Source organism: Euphorbia lathyris, chromosome 9 (genome assembly GCF_963576675.1).
Source record: "Euphorbia lathyris chromosome 9, ddEupLath1.1, whole genome shotgun sequence".
NCBI lineage: Eukaryota > Viridiplantae > Streptophyta > Magnoliopsida > Malpighiales > Euphorbiaceae > Euphorbia > Euphorbia lathyris.
Genome location: NC_088918.1, coordinates 33,540,496 through 33,562,612, shown reverse-complemented (window position 1 = coordinate 33,562,612; position 22,117 = coordinate 33,540,496). Strand labels below are relative to the sequence as shown.

Below are 22,117 nucleotides of genomic sequence, written 5' to 3'. Positions count from 1 at the left end.
GGCGATTGATCTATCGGCCAATTGAAGCGTCATGTTGGTAGGCTTTGGCTCTCCCAAACCGAGCTTCCAAAAAATGGACAAAGGCATTAGATTGATACTAGCACCTAATTGTGCATGGGATGGAAAAACTTCCTAAGTCTTTGAGTTTAGGCGGGAGTTTATTTATTATAATCGCGGAGCATTCCTCCGTTAGCGCTACCATTTCATTTTGTTCTAACTTCCTCTTTTTGGCGAGGATTTCTTTAAGAAACTTTGCATAGGTGGGCATTTTTTCCAACGCCTCCGCAAACGGGATATTAATGTGAAGTTTCTTAAAAATTTCCAGAAACTTGCCGTATTGGTGATCCAATTTTTCCCTTTTTTGTCTTTGTGGAAATGAGAGCTTTGGTACATAAGTCCCAATTGGATCACTAACAACTTTATTATTGTCCGAGGAAGTCATGGGTTTCGGGTCCGAACCGGGGTTGCTTACCGCTTCCGGTTCGTTACTTACCTTTGGAGCGGTTGGAATCGCCTTTGGAACCGGTGGCTCCAAACCCTTACCATTACGGAGCGTGATCGTTTGCACGGTCTCCCGATTCTTGGACCTTGGGTTTTGTTCGTGATAACATTGAGATATTATCCTAAGGACCAAAAGGGATATTCATCTAGAGAACGCCGCGTATTAATCCCCAAAGGAGATCCGGATGGCGGATCTCCATGATCCCACTCAAAGAGATCCGCTGGCGAACCTATAAGGCGGATCTCCTCATCTACTTGATTCGTCACTGTAACAGCTAAAGCCGACTCGGCCATAAAGGCCATTAATGAGCTATCAATTAGCTAAACCGCCAGTTTAAGGATAACTTATAACTGCCATTAATGGAGCATTAATGGAGACTTTCTGGTTGCCAAAGGTTACGACTTCCAAGCTATATATAGCCTACATCCTTAGGCTATCAAGGTACACTTACTGATTCTCCACTTTTGTGCTTACAGTTTATTCTCAGAAATATTACTGACTTTGGCATCGGAGTGTCCCCGGCCGATCCCAACGGCGCCTCACAGGGAAGTACTCCGATCAAGGATTTTTCCACAAGTTATCAATTGGTGCGGTGAACGTGGAATCCTTAAACAAATAAAGGGTTTTCACTCACGATTAAAAGAAATATGACAAATGGAGATCATAACCCCTCCTCGGGGGTTGAGACACCACTAATAACCGGTGCTGGTCGCACTGATTCCAATGCTCCTCCAGCGCACGCTGAAAGTAGTATGCCTCCGGACGCATTCATCAACATGTGTGCAGAAGCTATAAGGGAAAGATTTGGCTCTAAAACGGGCGATCGCCTAAGGTCGTTCATGATCGTTCCTCCAGTTTGGAGCCTAGCGCCTTCATCTACGATGTCTTCTTGGCCTCAGATGAATCTGGGACCAAACGCCCACAATTCTTCGTTTCTCCAAGCCCATAATACGGAATCCATGGTAACCACCACGACGGCGTTAGGAGAACGACCGATCAATCGAGAGTTATTTCCTGCTGGCGCAGGAGGGAGTCAAAGAACCACTCAAACTCTGGTGGGCGGATCCACTAGCCAGAGGATTGATCTGGGCGGGTCAGATATCCCAAGGCGACCGCGGACAAACCTCTCCATGGGTGGATCAGAAGGACGGAAGCATAAGAAGCGTAGAAAGGAGAAAAGTAGGCGGTTTGAATCACCTTCGCCCCGAAAACCGAGATCTTCCCGTAGAGGCAGGTCACCCCCCATCTACTGGATGTAGGCAGAGTAAAAGGCCAGTAGTCACACCACATCCAAGTGGGCTGCCACCACCACCACCACACCAGGGAAATAATGAGCATATTCCTTTAGGAGGCGCTGGAGGAGATAACGGTCAGGCTCCCCCAGGCGAAGGAGGTGGAGGTGGAGGTGGAGGCGGAGGCGGACGTGACGGACAATCACCCTCGGATCCGTCTTCGGGATCCAGTTCGTCATCTTCTCCAAGAAGATCTCCACGGAGGGGTCGCCCAAGGGCGGATCCGAAGAATTTTGATGACAGAGTTCGAGCAGCGGTGCTCCGCATGAATGAGGAGAATGCCAGGCATAACCCATTCGCCAATCGTGATTCGCCCTTCACGGCTTGGATTGAAGCAGAGGAGACTGATAGGCATTTTAAAATACCTAATCTCGCTATATACATAGGTGCTGACAACCCGGAGGCACATGTCAGAAAATATCGAATATTGCTTCGCCTCAATCGTGCAACCGAGCCAGTACTATGCAAAATGTTCGTCACCACGTTAGGAGGTCCCGCTTATGGCTGGTTCCAATCATTGCCTCCTGGCTCGATTGATAGTTGGGACCAACTAAGCAGAGAGTTTTGTGCTAAATTCGCTGGCTGTATCCCTCCAGTGGTCAAATCCAGGAAGCTCTTTGAATTAAAGCAGAAGGCGAATGAATCCCTTCAAGATTATATAAACTCCTTCAACAAATTGTGTATACAAATTATGGATGTAGATATCTCCATGGCAGTGGAATCTCTGGTAAAAAATACCACTTGTAAAAGTTTACAGGAGGATCTAATTCGTAAGAAGCCTACCAGTATGGCAGAACTAATAGAGCGCTGCAAGGACTTTATGGAGGTGGATGACATTCGCCACGAATCTCTATCTCCGCATAGAAGGGACAGAGGCGATTCTCGCCATCGAGATAGAGAAAAGGACAAGCATCATGATTCCTCCTCTAGAGGTCGGCGAAAAGGTTCTAAGAACAAATCGGCATTTGTCACCTCTTTCACGCCTCTCAATGCTTCTAAAAGTGAAGTACTTATGTGGATCGAGAACAGTCAACACAAACGGAGCATTTCATACCCCGAACCAAAAGGGGGGAGTACACCAATACTGGTAAAAATCCTAAAAATTATTGTAAATATCACAGGAAAAATGGCCATGACACCGATGCGTGTTGGGAGTTGGCTAGAGAAATCGAGCGTCTCATTGAGAGAGGCAAATTGGATCGGTTCATCCAAAATGATGGCAAGAAGGGAGATGGCGATAGATCCAGAGAGGACCCAAAGAAGAAAGGAAAGGGTACCATTAATGTCATAGCAGGCGGACCTGGATATCAACCAATGCTAAAGAAGGCAAAGACCACCGCTCTTGACAGGACATCGTTAAATCGCCCCTTTGCTAATGTAGGTCCTGAAATCTCTCCTCATGCGGATGCATTGGTCGTCACTATGATGGTGGAAGGCTGGGAGATGAAAAGAGTGATGATTGATACTGGAAGTTCGTGCAATGTCATCACTAGAGGAGCTTTTGCCAAACTCGTGATTGATCCGGTCCAAGTGGAGCCAACTGTGGTAGATATCCTAGGAGTGACAGGACACACCATCCAGACGAAAGGCCAAGTCACTCTGGATTGCGAGCTTGCAGACGATGATCAGGTTTGGAAAGGTGATCTGGAATTTTCTGTCTTGGATGGTCAGTTAACCTACAATATCATCCTTGGATGGCCCTTTATCTCCGAAGCAGCAGCACTTATCTCCATACGCCACTTAACGCTTTACATCCCCACGGCCAAGGGAGGTGTAATGATCAGAGGGAGCCAAAAGGTGGCTCAAGAGACGTATTCGGCCTCACTAAGGATTCGCCCTCAATCTAAGGAGGAGGATGAGGAGGAGCTCGTCACAATGGCCTTGGGCGAGACAGAAATGTACCTCATGGCGGATGAAAAACAGGTGCGAATGGCCAGGGGGCTCAAGGGCGAAATTAAAGACGCAATCACCAAGGTACTCCACAAAGCGGAGGATGTCTTTGCTTGGAAGGATGAGATCCTCCCCGGGATCAGTCCAGACGTGATCACTCACAAGCTTAACATTGATAAAGATGCAATTCCCATAGCTCAGAAGCGAAGGAACCATGGGCTTGAAAGACAGAAGGTGATAGAAGAAGAGATCACCAAGCTCCAACGGGCGGATGCCATTGAGGAGGTACTTTATACTCAATGGTTGGCGAACATCGTTCTGGTGAAGAAAGCAGGCGGATCCTACCGCATGTGTATCGACTTTACAGATCTTAACAAGGCTTCTCCCAAGGACAACTACCCTTTACCATGTATTGACATACTCATGGATGGAACTGCCGGGCATGCAATGTACTCATTTACAGACGTGAAGTCAAGTTACCATCAAATTCCCATGGAGCCTTCAGATAAAATTAAAACCTCGTTCGTGACTCATCAAGCCACTTATTGCTTCAAAGTCATGCCATTTGGGCTTAAGAACGCAGGAGCTACCTATCAGCGGATGATGAACAAAATATTCGCGGAAAGCAAGGGTGATAACTACTCAGTCTATGTGGATGACATGATCATTAAAAGCACAACCGTGGAAAAGCATGCGGATGATGTGAAGGAGGTACTGGGCATACTCCGACGCCACAATATTAAGCTGAACCCAGAGAAGTGTACTTTTGGTGCGACGTATGGAAAATTCTTAGGGTTCATGATCAGCGAAAAAGGAGTTAGCCCAAATCCTGACAAGGTTAAGGTTGTCCTAGAAATGCAAGCACCACGGAACATCAGAGAAGTGCAACGCCTTAATGGGCGGATCGTAGCCTTGGGCAGGTTTATCTCTTGTTCAGCGCGCAGATGCCAGCCCTTTTATGAGGTCATCAAAAAGCAAAAGGCGTTCCAATGGAGAGAGGATTGCGAAAAGGCCTTTGAAGGGATCAAACGGTTTCTCACGGAGCCGCCCATGATGAGTCGGCCTATGAAAGGTGAGGACCTCTACATGTACGTATCGGTTACGGATAAAGCTGTGTGCACGGTCATGATACGAGAGGAGGATGGCCAGCAGTTTCCGAATTATTATGTGAGCAAGGTTCTAAAAGATGCCGAAACCATATATTCTAGGCTTGATAAAATGGCGCTGGCTGTTGTCACCACAGCGATCCACCTTAGGCCATATTTTCAGGCTCATACTGTGGTGGTTCGAACGAATATACCGATGAGAAAGGTGTTGCAGAAACCGGACACTTCTGGAAGGTTGATGGAATGGGCAATCCGCCTTGGTGAATTCGATGTGAGATATGAAAGCAGATCAGCTTTAAAGAGTCAGGTCTTGGCAGACTTTGTGAATGAATTCACTGAAGAGGGGATAGATCATCCCAAACCTCAAATGGAAGAGTGGACAATGTACACCGATGGTGCCTCCTCGGCGGATGGAGCTGGCATAGGCGTTGTGATCAAGGGTCCCCAATACATAAAGTTATGGTACGCAGCAAAATTGAATTTTCATGCAACTAATAATGCCGCTGAATATGAAGCTCTGGTATTGGGATTACGCCTACTTAAAGAAATCACTCCCGAGCGGATTGTGATCTATAGTGACTCCAAGCTAATGGTCAATCAAGTGATCAAGAATTACGAGGTAAAAGATGATGTTTTGGCCAAATATGTAGCAGAAGTCAAAAAATTGTTAGATCACCTCGAGGCTAAAGAAACTAAATGGGAACTGATTCATGTCCCCCGGGGATCCAACACTGAGGCGGATTATTTAGCCAAAATGGCCTCTAGTGAGGAGAACTGGACGGATCCACAATGTCCCTTCGAAGTTAAAATAGCTCCAGCCTTCGCCTCAGAGGAAGTATCCCTACTCACAATAGTAGAAGATGATTGGAGATCGGCCATTCGCCAATATCTGCTAGGTGGAACTCTACCTGAGGATAAAGAAGAGGCACGGCGGATTGTCAGAAAAGCGGCTTATTTCTCCATAATCAATGATGGCCTCTATAGAAAATCTTTTAGCCATCCTTGGTTAAAATGCATCCTGCCAGAAAAAGGACGACAAGTCCTCAAGGAGTTGCACGAGGGATCGTGTGGGGCCCATGAAGCATCCGCCTCAATCTTGAAGAAATCCAGGTTAGCAGGATTTTATTGGTCAACGGCCGAACTTGATGCGCAAAAATTGGTGGAAACTTGCCATAATTGTCAGATTCATGCAAATGAATCACATACAGCCAAGAATCTCCAGAGGCCCATCATAGAAGGATGGCCATTCGCCCTTTGGGGAATTGACATAGTAGGGCCATTCCCTCCTACCCGCCGGCAGAAGAAGTACGTGATAGTGGCAGTAGATCACTTCACTAAGTGGGTAGAAGCCGAAGCTGTTTCCTCCATCACTGCCGAACGAATGGTGGAATTTGTCAAGGACAACATCATGGGAAGATATGGCATTCCCCACACCATCATCACCGATAATGGAACACAGTTTAACTGCGGCGAGTTCAAAACTTTCTGTGAGAAATTGGGCATTCTAAACAGATTCGCCTCCGTTTACTATCCCCAATCCAACGGAATGACTGAAGTTACGAATCGGATGATCGTAAAAGGCATAAAGAAGAGATTAGGGGAGCATGATAAAAAAATGGGTGGATCAGCTAACCAGCGTCTTATGGGCCTATCGCACAACTCCTAGAACGGCGACAGGAGAAACGCCATTCGCTTTCTCTCACGGGGTAGAGGCCGTGATCCCAATTGAGATACAGGTTCCAAGTGATAGAGTGGCATTCTATTGTGAGGAGGACAACGGTGACAAGTTAAAGGAGATTCTTGATCAAGTGGAAGATCGAAGAGAACAGGCCTACGTACGTATGTCGGCTTATAAGCAGCGAATCGCCGCTTACCATGACAAAAATGCCAAGCTTGTGGACCTGAATGTAGGTGATCTCGTGCTCCGCAAGGCCGACAAAATCCAGTCTCGAGAGGGAAAGGGCAAGTTAGGGCTCACCTGGACGGGTCCGTATCAGATAGTGGACAAGATTGGATTCGCCACCTTTAAAATTCAAGACATGGAAGGGAACATATTGCCGCGCACATGGAACCTCCAAAATCTCCGCAAATATCTTGTCAGAAAATAAAGTGTACATACGGTCTTGAGTACTCTTTTTCCTTTAGTAAGCTTTTTCCCATGTGGTTTTTCTTATTAAAGGTTTTAATGAGGCTCACATATAAGACCTGCTTACTGTAATGAAGCATTTCTCCTATCAATAAACAAATATTGTTCTATTCTCTATGTTCTTTTTAAGGTTTTTCTTGCAGCAATATTAATATTCCAGTCTTAAAAAGAAGGGGGGCATCCAACGCTCTCCGCATTAAAAGTATTGCTATCTCATAGCTACTTTTTCTCCTCGGATATAGGAGAATCAATCTCATGGGCGGATCCATCTCTGTGATGATCCCCATTTTAGATAGAGTTAAAAACGATCCTTGGACGCAAGGTCTTTGCACTCTCTTACATCCTTCCCAAATAAGGATTCACAAGTCCTACGGGCGGATCACTTCACCTCAAAGACAGGTAGCAAATTGATCCCCTAGGCAGCTTTACTTCCTTCGATGGAATAAAACAGCTTCTAACCTTCACAAAGGTTCCTACTATGGAGTATGGCTGGCCACCTACTCCAGAATAAATCCTAGATGCCTATATATTTACTTACGCAAACGTAACAGTAACATAAATAGCTGCCATAAAGGATTAAACAAATTGTACTTAACGATTTTTTACAAATCAAAAGTAAACGACTAAGTAATAGTGGGAGCATCCTCCTTTGCACTCTTCTCGCTTGCGGCACTTGCTTGAGAAGCCTCCTTCTCCACAGCCTCAGATACGCCTACCAAGGGTACCTCCTTTTCCACGGAAGATGTGGGACCAAGAGGAAGGGCGTTATCGTTGATCGGTTCTTCACCCGCCTTAGGGGGCACTTCCTCAAGCTCCACTAGTTCAACATTAGTGGGGGGTTTGCTTTCTTCCATGGGTCCCTTCATCCATCTCCGAACATAGTCATGGAGGTAGTCTTTAGCGTCAGGCATTTTGTTATATTTGGCCACATCATCTGGGTCTGGAACGGCGAACTGTCATGGCACGTATGCGAGTATACATCTGTCAAAAACAAACGGTTTCGTCAAAAGAAAAGAACAAAAGAACAACTTTTTCAGCGAAACGAAATCCTTTGTAGTGAAGGGGTTTACCGTGAGGAGCTCCGTCTTCCCCTTTTGTGCATGAATAGAACCGGGGATCTGGTTCTGATTCCTTTGCACTTCGCCCAACTGGCCCAGGGCCTCATCTAAGTCGTTTATGACAGACTCATTCTCCAAAGTTCCTTGGGCACCATACTTGGCGGACCAGTATCCGCCCAGATCAGGCTTCGCCATCTGCACAAATATTCAAGGATCAAATCTCAGATCCAAAATTTGATGAACAGATAAAAATAAAAGGCAACTTACCTGTTCTATCTCCCCTACAGGCATGGCGGACCTCATGCCATCCGCCATAAGCTTGGGGCCTCCAGTAACTATATGCTTCCTCCTTTTTAGTGGCGGTTCAACCACTATTCCAGTGGGACGCTTCCCATCATCCTTTTGGGGATTCGCCGCTTGATCTTTCCTACGTGCCTCAGCCTCTAGAAACTTCCTACGCTTCTCTGCAATAGCGTGATTGGCCTTAGATAAACCCCTGCCAAAGAAAATAATAAAGTAATCAAAGTTCAAGAAGAAATAAAAGTTACCTTGGTCAAATTGCGCAATCTTGGAGTAAATGAACTGCTCCCCCTCTCGGCGAATCAACGAAATATCACTCATCATGAAGGCTAAAGCGTCTGCGTATGTCCATGCATCCGCCTTGACCTTCTTCATGAGCTCCGCCACCACTTCATCGCTATCGGTCAATATTCGCATATCGCCTGTCATGTGTAAAGGCTTGGGATTCCAAAACGAGGGAAAACCCAGTGATTCGCCCTCTTTTATCTTCACATAGAAGAATTTCTCATCCCAGCAATGGACATTGGACATTTTGTCACTGAATGGCGAATATACTCCGAATTTGGTGAAAGTGAGATAAGACTCGGACTTCCGTTTTGAGGGTTTATGGAAAGCTCTAAAGACACGACCCATATAAACCACTCCTAAATTTGAGGCGAGGTAGCAGTCTAAAGCGATATCCAACCAATCGTTAGGGTGTAGTTGGCTGGCAGTAATATCAAAGTAGGAGAGGATGTCCGCCATCATCTTTGGGAGAGGAAGTCGGAACCCTCTCTCCACATGACTACAATATACGGTCAGAAAACCGATAGGCGGACAGGAGGGTCGTTGATGGGCTGCGGCTAACTGAGTCTCGTAATTATCGATCCAAAGGAAGCGATTCGCCAGATCCGCTAGATCCGCGGCACTCATACGAGACGGAGTTGACTCCGCTCGAGGGTTCTTTTTCTTAGGTTGATTTGAAGAAGAGGCCATTGCCCCCGGAAAACACCTAGACTTAACGGCCGGAGCGGCACCGGAGACAGAAGTAGAAAGAACTTGAGTTCTGGTTGAACGAGTCTGATAGCGATTACGCGCCGAGTTACACAACCCAGCTAACTCAGAGCTAACAGAGGCCTCGGAGGAAGATGAGTTCTCCGATGACGAAGTGGTCCAACTAAAATTAACTACTATTTCAGGAGAAGGGGTCAAATTAAAAAGCTCCGAAGTTGATCTAGAAGATGATGAAGAACTCCTAAACATTCAGAACAAATCGAGTAAGGAAAGATGAACTTACATGAAATCAAAAAGCTTTGAACTCCGAAATTCGCAGGAAAAAAAGCTTCACGCAGATGAAAATGAAGATGAAATGAGGGAGAAGGAAAGAGAGGAGGAAGAAGAAGGCGCCTTTTCTTTCTTTGAACAGAGCGCTCCTTACACGTGTCACTCTACGATTGGCATCGAATGGAGTGTTCATTAATGCAGGTAATCATGACGGCGCCCAGAAGATCAAAATCCCTAAAGGACTTTAAGGGAACTTTGGGGGGGCTTCTGATAACATTGAGATATTATCCTAAGGACCAAAAGGGATATTCACCTAGAGAACGCCACGTATTAATCCCCAAGGAGATCCGGATGGCGGATCTCCATGATCCCACTCAAAGAGATCCGCTGGCGAACCTATAAGGCGGATCTCCTCATCTACTTGATTCGTCACTGTAACAGCTAAAGCCGACTCGGCCATAAAGGCCATTAATGAGCTATCAATTAGCTAAACCGCCAGTTTAAGGATAACTTATAACCGCCATTAATGGAGCATTAATGGAGACTTTCTGGTTGCCAAAGGTTACGACTTCCAAGCTATATAAAGCCTACATCCTTAGGCTATCAAGGTACACTTACTGATTCTCCACTTTTGTGCTTACAGTTTATTCTCAGAAATATTACTGACTTTGGCATCGGAGTGTCCCCGGCCGATCCCAACGGCGCCTCACAGGGAAGTACTCCGATCAAGGATTTTTCCACAAGTTATCAGTTCGGTATTGGTTGGGAGAGAACCGTGTTCTCTCTCTTATTGTTGGCGATTCAATTGGGCCACTTGATGCCCCAAATACCTACAAAAAGCCTCATTGTCAGCAAAACGGGAAGATATTTCCTTAAGGAGATTAATTACCGTAGAGTCTTGCGTGTTGCTAGGAGGTTGAGAGGTTTGTCCTTCTTGGGCATTGGGGGATTGACCCAAACCTTGCTCCTTGTATCCATTATTAAATTCGGATGAGGGCTTCAACACATTTTGATTGTTGCCATAAGACAAATTCGGGTGTTGGTGTTGAGGCCTCCATCTGTTGTTATTATTATTACGGTGGTGATAAGCATTAAGGTTATGATAGGAGTTATAATTAGAATTGTACCTTGGTTGTCCCCCTACATAACTTACGCTCTCGGCATCGCCGACAAAAGGGCTACCGACGTCGCACTCTTGACCATGATGGTCACCACCGCAATGCGAGCATATAAGGACTTATGCGGATTGTTTGAGGCTCATTTGTGCCATTAAGGCATCTAGCTTCTTATTAATCTCAACCATGGAGATTTTGGGAGCCTCGTCTTCCATGGAAAATGTTTGATGTCGTGAGGGTCCGGTAAGCCGATCTTCTTGCCATTGGACGCTTTTTCTAGCTAACTCGTGGATAAGTTCATAAGCCTCGCTTGCCGATTTCCTAAACAAATCCCCACCTGTGGCAGAATCCACGGTTGCACGATTAGTGGGAGTTAAACCATGATAGAAGGTACTTACAAGATCGTGCTTGGGGATGTCATGATGCAGGCAATTTCGGAGCAACTTTCGGAACCTAGCCCAAGCTGAGTGAAGGGCCTCGCATTCAAGTTGCCTAAAGGAAGTGATATCATTTCTCAACTTAACCGTTTTGGACGGCGGGAAGTAGTAGGAAAGGAACTCCTTCTCAAGCTCCTCCCACGATGTAATTGATCCCGCCTCCAACGAATGCAACCATTCCAACGCTTGGCCTGTAAAAGAAAAAGGAAAATTTTTTAGACATATGGCCTCAACCGGGACACCATTTTGCCGAGAAGTATCGGCACACATAAGAAATTTATCAAGATGTTCATTAGGGTTCTCATGAAGTTCTCCTCCGAATTGACCGAGTTATTGGATTGTTAAGCCCAAAATATACCTAAAATATCATCAATAATTACATCAATATTGCTACGAATTTATGCTATTCATACCTATTTAGAATACTTTTACTCTCGAATATGTTTCTTTTGTGCAAGGTACATAAATATTTGGTAAAATCCAAATAGGAGTAAAAAGAGCTCAAAAATAGAAGAAAAGCCCTACAAAAGGAGTCAAAGACGACCAAAATTAATAACGCCAAGTCGAGGACACGAACGAGAGCTGAAAAACCGAAAAAGCTCTGTGCCGCGACCGCGGCCCCCCCATTCACGGTCGCGACACGCGTCCTTCAGCCTTTTTTCCCTTCGTCCGAAGTACAATTGATGCTCCCCCATTCTCGGTAGAGAATTTAATATTCTCGGTACGAGCAGAAGATTTTAGAAGCCTAGTTACACACTTTCGTTTTCGACGAAACGCGATCGTTCGGGTGGATAAAGACGTCCTTTCGCAGCGGACACGATCCTTCACAACGGACACGACACTTCAATCAAGACTCTTCAACATCTATAAATAAAGAGTTGATGGAGAGTTGAAGATAATAATGATATAGTGTGATATATGCGTAGAAGAAAGAGATTAGTGTAGAATTTATGCAGAAATTCCGAATCAAGTGATTCAGAAGTTAGATTTCGATTCTGTTCAAAAGCAATATGATGTACACACATTGTTTACAAAATAATAACAAATTCAGTAGCGTTTAGACATTGTTCCAGTTTAGTTTACATTTTGATAGTGGACCGACCCAGTCTCTATTACGAAGATTCAGCGAGAAGATTGAGTAGAGGATTCGCCCCTGAGCCTGACAAACTCTAACGAAACCCAAGGAAAGGATTGACAACCCGTTCACTTGCACGCCGTCGAAGAATTCAATGCTCCATGTTCTCTGTAAACTTGTATCAATTTATATTTCATCTAATAAAGTCCGTTCTATTCGATAGATTTTTATGCAGCACTTATGGTAACCAATCCACTAAAGTGACTGCTGGTGTTTTCATTAAAACGTAGTTTAATTCAAAATCTTTACAAGGAAACTTTGTTGAACACTTAGGCAAATTATTATCTCGGTAGAGTTTTAATTTGGTTAAGGGCAATTATCCCGGATAAGGGTTTTGTCGCGTTCAAAGCCTATTAATTAGAGGTTCCGTCATTTATTTCATCTTTATAATTCGTACAAAGTTTAAAGTTGTTTTCTTTGCTTAATGCAAACAAAAATACTTGTTTACTTTTCTAAAGTACTAAAACGTTCCTGTTTTGCAAATTCATTTTTAATCAGATACTTTCTAACATCTTCACATTCTAATCTAATTCTCATTCTAGCAATTTCAAAACCAAAACCGATTAAACGATTTTCCATATTATAAACCTTAAAAGTAAATTTAACCGATTGTAAATAAGTTTTGTTAAAAAACGCTCCCTGTGAGATCGATATCTTTTATTACTACAAGCGTATACCGTGCACTTGCGGAAATCGTTCAACAAGTTTTTGGCGCCGTTGCCGGAGAACGCCAAAATTTTTGACAAAATTTTAAATTTTTCGTGTTTTATTACGAATCTAGGTTTATTCATACTTATTCAAACTTTTATATTTTATTTATTTTCAATTACTAACATATTTATTTTTCAAATTCTGTTTTATAGGTAGTTTCGGTTCGTGCGAAATTTCAAGTTCATGCGCAGTTCTCGAAGTTCGGGCACGTCACCAGATCCTATTGACCCAGAAATTGAAAGAACTCTTAAAAAGAACAAGAAAGAAAAGAAAAAGAAAAACAAAACCCCAATAAAAACTAAAATTACCGAGCCAGAAGTTATGGCCACACTTATGGATTACGCTAGGCCATGAGTGGCCGGTGTAACAAACAGTATAGTTAGACCCCTAATTAATGCAAACCAATTTGAAATTAAGCCTGCGTTGCTTAATATGTTGCAAAATAATGTAACGTTTTACGGGTTACCTAACGAAAATCCTAATACCCATTTGACAAATTTCTTAGAAATTTGTGACACTTTTAAAATACCAAATGTGACTGCAGAAGCAATCAATCTTCGCCTTTTTCCTTTTACTTTGGAGGATCGAGCCAAAGAATGGTTAACTTCTATGCCAGCCGCATTAATTGAGACTTGGGAGCAATTAGCCCAAGAATTTTTATCAAAATTTTTCCCTTTAGGAAAAACCGCAAGAGTCATTAAAGAGTTAACGTCTTTTTCTCAAAATGATAGTGAAACTCTTTATGAGGCTTGGGAACGTTTTAAAGAACTTCAACGTTTATGCCCACACCACCAATTGCCCGCTGAACTTTTAATGCAAACATTTTATAATGGACTAAATCCTACAACTAGAGGTTCATTGGACGCTATGTCTGGAGGGTTATTCATGAAGAAAACATCTGCCCAAGCAAGAGAACTTTTAGAGGAAATGGCAATCAACAGCAGTATGTGGCCCGCGGAACGTGGACACTACCATCAGCGAAACCATCATCCTCAACTACATCATCAGTTAAAGGTATAGTGAATCTTGATCCAGTAGCGATGTTGCAAGCCCAATTTTCTGCCTTGTCGCACAAAATTGATAGGTTTATGGCACCGTGTGATCCTAATGGTCAACCAATCCGAACGGATGTGGATTACGAAGGTATGAGTGAAATTGAACAGGTAAACTTTGTCCAAGGACAAAACCAAACTAATAACCCCTATTCCAATACATATAATCCTGGAGAAATCATCCTAACTTTAACTGGAGAGATAATAATAACAATAATGTTAATGCTAATCAAAATCGTACTAATAATTATCAAAATCAATCCAGAGACACGATTAGCACTTTATGTTAGGGATTATGGCCAGTTAATCAACTGTAGCGCAGCGGAATTGCGGTTTAAAATTTATTTCTAATCCCTTTGAGTTTGATCTTTGTCCGTTAACCATTGATTAAATAAAACCTTTTGATCCGTTTAAGGATATAGACATACCCGGACTGTCTCTTCTAGAGACGGCTGAAGAATCCACAAGGTAGTAAGATCTCCGTAGTCAGGTGCACGAACAGCTATTGAGTCAGAACCGGTGCTAGCCGAAGAACGGAGAAGAACTGGAGAGGAAAGGAAATTTTTTAATAAAATCCCACTTTCTCAATTTAGTGGAGCTTTGCCGAAAATCCTATGCTTAGGATTAGTGGTGGCCGAAATATTGTGTTTTTGAGTTAGGGTTTTAGAGTGTTTTAATTTATATATATAGTGTATTCCTAAACCTAATTGGTTTAGGGTTAATTGGTTAATTACAAAACTAATCCAATCCTAATCTAATTACATAAATAAATACCAATAGTATTTATTCTATGCAATTAGTTGTGATTAGATTAAATTTAATTACCCCAATTAAATGAATAACACTAATTAATAAATTGACGTATTAATCTAATTAATTATTCACTGAATGCAATTTCATTAATTTACAAATTAATTAATTACATCCCGTAAACTAATTAATCAATTAAATACCCAACACTTAAAACCATTAATCAATTACCTTGATACGAAGTACCAATTAATCAATTAATTAACCACCAATTAATTACCTTGACATTTTACTGTCAACCAATTAATTAATTTCATCTCTCCAATGTACCGTTCTATAAGTTCTAACTCAGATGTTCGATGTGCACGATCCTATGGGACTGTCCTTAGTTAGCAGTGGGCTCACGGTCCACAGACAATAAGTGGGTTCTAACAAACCATTACTGTCCCTAACCAAGACAGAGTTTCAGCAGTCTAAAGATGCAGAGACCCTGTAGTTATCTCTTAACTTCTTTTACCATTTGATATCGATATTATAAACTAGAGGCATGGCGGCTGTCATCCTCTCTGATGTTTATGATATTTCTTGATCTTAAGTAGATTGATGAAACAGATAAGTAAACTACTTATCAGGGTGTGGCCACACACTTATCAATCTCACTTATCAAGTGGCCTGTGATATCATCTCACTATTACATGAGTGGTAATTCCATCACTTCAATATCAATACCAACGTGTTCACCTGTTCACCCAATCATACCCGTATTTAGCATCCTGTTACAGACCTGTTAGGCGTATGTCAAAGTGAACCGGATCCCATATTGATATTATAATGAAATCTGGTCTGAAGATAGTTAGAGACCTACTTAAGAATAACTAATGACACAACCACCATGTAGTTTTCTCGAGCGGATCGATCCAGTCACATGTATACAACATGTACCCATATTCACAACTGACTTATCAAGTGCTATGGCTAGTATCAATTACTACCATACAGTCATCGAATATACAAGTCTGTGGTCCTAATCATTCCCATGATAGAATAGACTTGGGATATGGTTTTACGATTATCAATCAATGGATTCTCTATTCATATTATAGCACAAGATATAAATGAACTAGATTAATGCCTTTATTAATGTAACACAAATAGTGTATCTATGCAAGAATAATCAAAAAGCATAATACAATATACTTGAACCAATGCCTAAGAACTAGGGCACACCAACACTTTATCTTCTAAAATCGACAAATTTATTGATGCTATGAGCGGAAAAATAAGTAATCACGACGATGGTTTTAAACGGATCGAGAATAAATTCGATCAGCTTATTAAAAACCAATCATCTAGCATCCATAATTTGGAGATTCAAATTGGACAACTCGCTAAATCAATTCTATCCCGCAAAGAGGGAAGTCTTCCAAGCCATACGGAAGAAAATCCGAAAGAGCATGTTAAGGCTATCAGTCTTCGTTCAGGGAAAAACTACTTAGGCCCGGAAATGCCCGGAAATTCGACCTTACCTGGAACTGATTTACCAAAGCCCAAAGAAGATACATTAAAACAAAAAGATGCACCGATTGACTCTAGTTCAAAAACTTTTGTACCCAAACCACCTTTTCCACACAAAGTCCGCAACAAGGACTATGACAAACAACTTTTAACATTTTTAGACAAACTTAAAAATTTGCATATTAATTTAACGTTTATGGATGCAATTACGCAAATTCCCAATTATGGTAAATTCCTCAAAGATTTAATTTCAAAGAAAATCAGTTGGGAAGGAATTTCATCCATTTCGCTAACTGAAGATTGCAGTTCGATTGTGTCAAGCAATTTGCCCACAAAACTCAAAGATCCCGGATGTTTTACCATTCTGTGTAAATTGGGCGATATAGAATTACCAAGTTGTCTTTATGATTTAGGAGCAAGCATTAACTTGATGCCATTATCTATTTTTAATAAGTTAGGCTTAGAAGAAGACATCAAACGTACCAATATGGTTTTACAATTAGCGTATCAAACCACTAAAAGACCATATGGTATAATTGAGGATGTTTTAGTTAAAGTTGACAAATTTATTTTTCCTACCGATTTCGTTATTTTAGATTTTGCTTATGATGTAAATTGTCCGCTAATCTTTGGTAGACCGTTCATGAACACGGGACGTGCTCTAGTTGATGTGTCGGAAGGGAAAGTAGTTTTACGAATAGGTGATGATAAGATTGAGTTTGATATGAATCAAGCGATGAAATATCCTATGGAGGATTTCGCTTGTATGAAACTTGATTTAATTGAAGAATGTGTAAATGACATTGTTCAAAAAGAAGAAATAATAGAACCTATAATGAGTGAGGAACTAGAAGATAAAGACCCAGAACCTTTGATTCGAGAAGATGGACCAGTTCAACCTTCAATTGTAGTTCCACCTAAATTAGAACTTAAGGAATTACCAAGTCATTTGAGGTACGCTTTCTTAGGCGAAGGCGATTCTCTACCTATTATTATCTCTAACAAATTAACACAAGTCCAAGAAGAGAAATTGAAAGAAGTTGTTAGAAATAGGATAGGAAGTATGGGTTGGAAAATTTCAGACTTAAAAGGTATTAATCCGAGCATTGTAATGCACAGAATTCATTTAGAAGAAGATAAGCCACCTAAAGCGGATAGGCAAAGACGCCTAAATCCGAACATGAAAGAAGTAGTAAAAAATGAGATTACTAAACTTCTGGACAATGGAATCATCTACCCTATCTCGGATAGTGAATGGGTTAGTCCAATCCATTGTGTACCTAAAAAGGGAGGCATAACAGTTGTAAGGAATGAAGAAGGTGAATTAATACCTACGCGAACCACCACTGGTTGGAGGGTTTGTATAGATTATAGAAATTTAAATAAAGCAACTAGGAAAGATCATTTTCCTCTTCCTTTCATTGATCAAATGATCGAAAGGATAGCTGGTCATGCTTTCTACTGTTTTCTTGATGGTTACTCCGGATTCTTTCAAATATACATTTACCCGGATGACCAAAATAAAACAACCTTCACATGTCCTTACGGAACATTTGCATATAGGAGAATGCCCTTTGGTCTATGTAACGCACCTGCAACATTTCAACGTTGTATGACTGCGATTTTTAATGATTTCATTGAAGATATCATGGAAGTTTTTATGGACGATTTTTCAGTTTATGGAGATTCTTTTGATTCGTGCCTAGAAAACTTGGATAAAGTTATGTCTAGGTGTGAAGAAACAAATTTGGTATTAAACTGGGAAAAATGTCATTTCATGGTTGACGAAGGAATTGTTTTAGGTCACAAAATATCTGAAAAAGGATTAGAAGTAGATAGAGCAAAAACCTCAGTAATAGAGAAATTACCCCCTCCAACTTCTGTTAAGGGAGTAAGGTCATTCTTAGGACATGCTGGTTTTTACAGAAGATTTATCAAAAAAATTTCTGTAATTTCCAAACCACTTACTAATTTACTCATGAAAGATTCAACCTTTGATTTTAATGAAGAATGCGTTAAAGCATTCGAAACATTGAAAACAGCTTTAGTCAGTGCACCTGTTATTGCTAAACCCGATTGGGATCTACCATTTGAAATTATGTGTGATGCAAGTGACTTAGCTGTCGGATGTGTTTTAGGACAAAGAAAGGATAAGAAACTTCATGTCATTTATTATGCAAGTCACACACTGTCTGGTGCACAATTAAACTACACCACAACAGAAAAAGAAATGTTAGCCGTAGTTTTTGCATGTGACAAGTTTAGGTCATATTTATTAGGTTCAAAAGTTATTATTTATACTGATCATGCAACATTAAGATATTTATTTGCTAAAAAGGATGCAAAACCACGTCTAATTAGATGGGTTTTATTGTTGCAAGAATTTGATATAGAAATTAAAGACAAAAAGGGAGTTGAAAACCTTGTCGCCGATCATCTATCGAGACTTGAAGATGAAAACGGTCCTATAGGTGAAACTACCGGTATACGAGATGATTTCCCTGATGAACACCTCTATCAAATAAAAAGTGCCATGTCACCATGGTATGCAGATATTGCTAATTATCTTGCAGCCAATATTGTTCCGGAAGGATTAGATTTCCAACAAAAGAAGAAATTTTTCTTCGATATTAAACAATATTTTTGGGAAGATCCCTTTTTGTTCAAGACTTGTGGTGACGAGATAATTAGGAGATGCGTTGGTGAAAATGAATACGAATCCATAATGTCGGAATGTCATTCTAGCTCTTATGGAGGACATAATGGAGTTAACAAGACAGCTGCTAGAATATTTGAAAGCGGTTTCTTTTGGCCTATGATGTTTAAGGACATCCGTTCATTTATTACTCGTTGTGATAAGTGCCAAAGAACAGGAAATCTAGGAAGGAAAGATGAGATGCCCCTCACAACCATATTAGAAGTTGAAGTCTTCGATATGTGGGGAATAGATTTCATGGGACCTTTTCCCCCTTCCAATGGTAAAACTTACATATTAGTTGCCGTCGATTATGTTTCGAAGTGGGTTGAAGCAATTGCAACCCCGACAAACGATTCTAAAGTTGTCGTTAATTTTCTTGACGATATATTCTGTAGATTTGGTTGTCCAAGAGTTATCGTTAGTGATGTCGGTACTCATTTTATAAACAAGAGTTTTGAAACGCTTATGAAAAAATATGGAGTACGCCACCGCGTATCAACGCCGTACCATCCTCAGTCAAATGGTCAGGCGGAAATATCAAACAGAGAACTCAAATGGATTCTCGAGAAAACGGTTTCATCTTCTAGAAAAGATTGGTCTTCTAAACTCAATAATGCGCTATGGGCATACCGTACTGCATTTAAAACGCCAATAGGAATGACTCCGTACCGTTTAGTGTATGGTAAGACATGTCATTTGCTAGTCGAATTAGAACATAAAGCCTATTGGGCTATTAGAGAACTAAACTTTGATTTACGACAAGCAGGTAAGAAACGTTTGCTCAATTTGAATGAGTTAGATGAGTTACGTCATCTATCTTACGAAAATAGAAAGATTTATAAAGAAAAAGTGAAAAAATGGCATGATGCCAAAATTAAAGTCAAACACTTTAATGTTGGGGATAAAGTGCTGTTATTTAATTCACGACTTCGTTTATTTCCAGGAAAACTTAAGTCCAGATGGTTAGGACCATATTTAGTCGTAAAAACATTCGATTACGGTTCTTTAGAACTGGAAGGTCCTACCGGAGTTCGATTCAAAGTTAATGGTAATCGATGTAAGATCTATTACGAAAATATTTCCAAACTAGGAATTGAGTTCGTAACAAGATTATCTGACGTATGAATTACTCAGTTTATTTTACACAGTTTATTTTGTTTTATTATTTTTTTTTATACATTTTTGTTCATTTATTATTATTTTTTTTTTCAAAATGCCATTTTTATGATTAGATTACTTTATGTTATGATTTAAATGCATAAAATATTTATATTTCATGATTTTAGATTTAATTTTTAGGAAATTAAGATGAATTTGAAGTTTCAGGCAATTCTCTGCCGAGAATTTAGAATTCCCTGCCGAGAATCCCTTTATTTAAGAATGTCACAAACAGGTTCGAATTTCTCTGTTCATACCGAGAATTTTAAATTCTCTACCGTGAATCGGGAGATAGCTTAGACGAGAATCCCTTTATTTAAGAATGTCACAAACAGGTTCGAATTTCTCTGTTCATACCGAGAATTTTAAATTCTCTACCGTGAATCGGGAGATAGCTTAGACGCCTGATTTCCGAAAAGGAAATCAGTGTGTCGCGACCGCGGCTTTGCCATTCGCGGTCGCGACACGCGTGTTTCCTGCACTATCAGGTCTGAAACACTCTAACCTTTTCGACAAACCTCTTGGCAATTGAAACATTAAGTTTTTTCATTCCCGAAAGGTGCAATTTATACCTTTTCATAATTAAAACGATACCTCTTTTCATCTTAAACTCTTATAAATTAATCTTAGAGGATTCAGGTTCTGTTCCAATTCTTTTTATCTTTGTCAGAACTCTGATTTTCTTCACAAACACCGTTCTTTGTTAAAGTAACACTAACTTTGTACCATGCCTACCAAATACAAATCACCTAGGCACAATGCTGCCTCAATCAACAAACGCCCAGACTTATCCAAGCGATATGGGGCGCCTTTTCCTATCTTCAATCACGATGAAGGTAGGCGTTATTGGAATCACCGTTACAAATTCTTCACCGGAATGTTGTATATGGATGAATTCCTTAACAACCAACTTGGAATTACTGATGACATGAGCCGCTATATGGAGCGCCTAGGGTGGACAAAATTCGCCCAAATGCGATTTCCGATAATAGGCGACTGGATACTCAAATTCTTCTATACCGTGCGTTTTACTAATAAACGACGAGTACGTCTCAGTTTTCGTCGAGAAGGCGAAATCTTCACTTTCGGCTATCCTGAGTTGCATGCTTGGTTTGATTTTCCCCCGAGGGATACAATCAAACGTCATCCTGGACGAGACATGACATCCTCGGACATTTGGAGAATGCTCACTGGATTCTGGCGATTCAATTCAAAACTCGCCTATAATCACTCTTTTCGCTCCAACTCCATGCTGTATTTACACAAATTTCTGTGTCACAGTTTATTCGGGCGCACATTCAGTAGTGTGGTCAGTGACACAGATTTATATGTTCTTGGAGATATATTCCAGGGAAATGCAATGGATTCTTCCAAAATTCTGATGGAAGGTCTTGTCGCCGCCTCTCGATCCAAAGATAAAAAGATTGGGTTCGGCAATATAATCTGTGGAATAATTCTCGGTTCAAAGGGTACTATTGATGTTCCCTGGAGTGATGATGAATTCTTTCCGACAATTGACTATGAATTTCTGGAGCGCGAAGGACTTGTGAAACGTGTCTTTCGAGCAGGGCCTCAATTTTTGTCTACACCGGAACGTGAAACTTTCGTGCAGTTTCAAATTGATCGTATTAAGGCCAAAAATATCCCATTAGATAGGGATGAATATGTAGAATAGTTTATGTTTTTTTTTATTTTTGTTTTTGTATATATTTTTTGTTTTGTTTTAATTATTGGTTTGTTTCATTATTTGTACATATGTTACAATAATAAAAATCTTATTTAGTTCAATTCTTAATTTTTATCCATTTGATCCATTATCTATACTTAGCATATTTCATATGGGTACTTTCTAATTTTTCATAATCAAATTAAGATAAAAAGGATTCACTTGAACAAATATGGTTTTCTATTTTTCCACACGTATATCCACATTTAATTCAATTTGTAACTCAATTTATTTTTAATAAATTAACTTATCATTTACTCAAT

General features: G+C 40.9%; 1 non-coding gene across 1 annotated transcript; it reads right to left on the bottom strand.

Moving 5' to 3' along the window:
- Positions 1-13,645: 13,645 nt before the first annotated feature.
- Positions 13,646-13,752, bottom strand: LOC136207613 (small nucleolar RNA R71). The gene has a single exon (XR_010676745.1). It is a non-coding gene; the product is annotated as a small nucleolar RNA R71 (small nucleolar RNA).
- Positions 13,753-22,117: the final 8,365 nt, after the last annotated feature.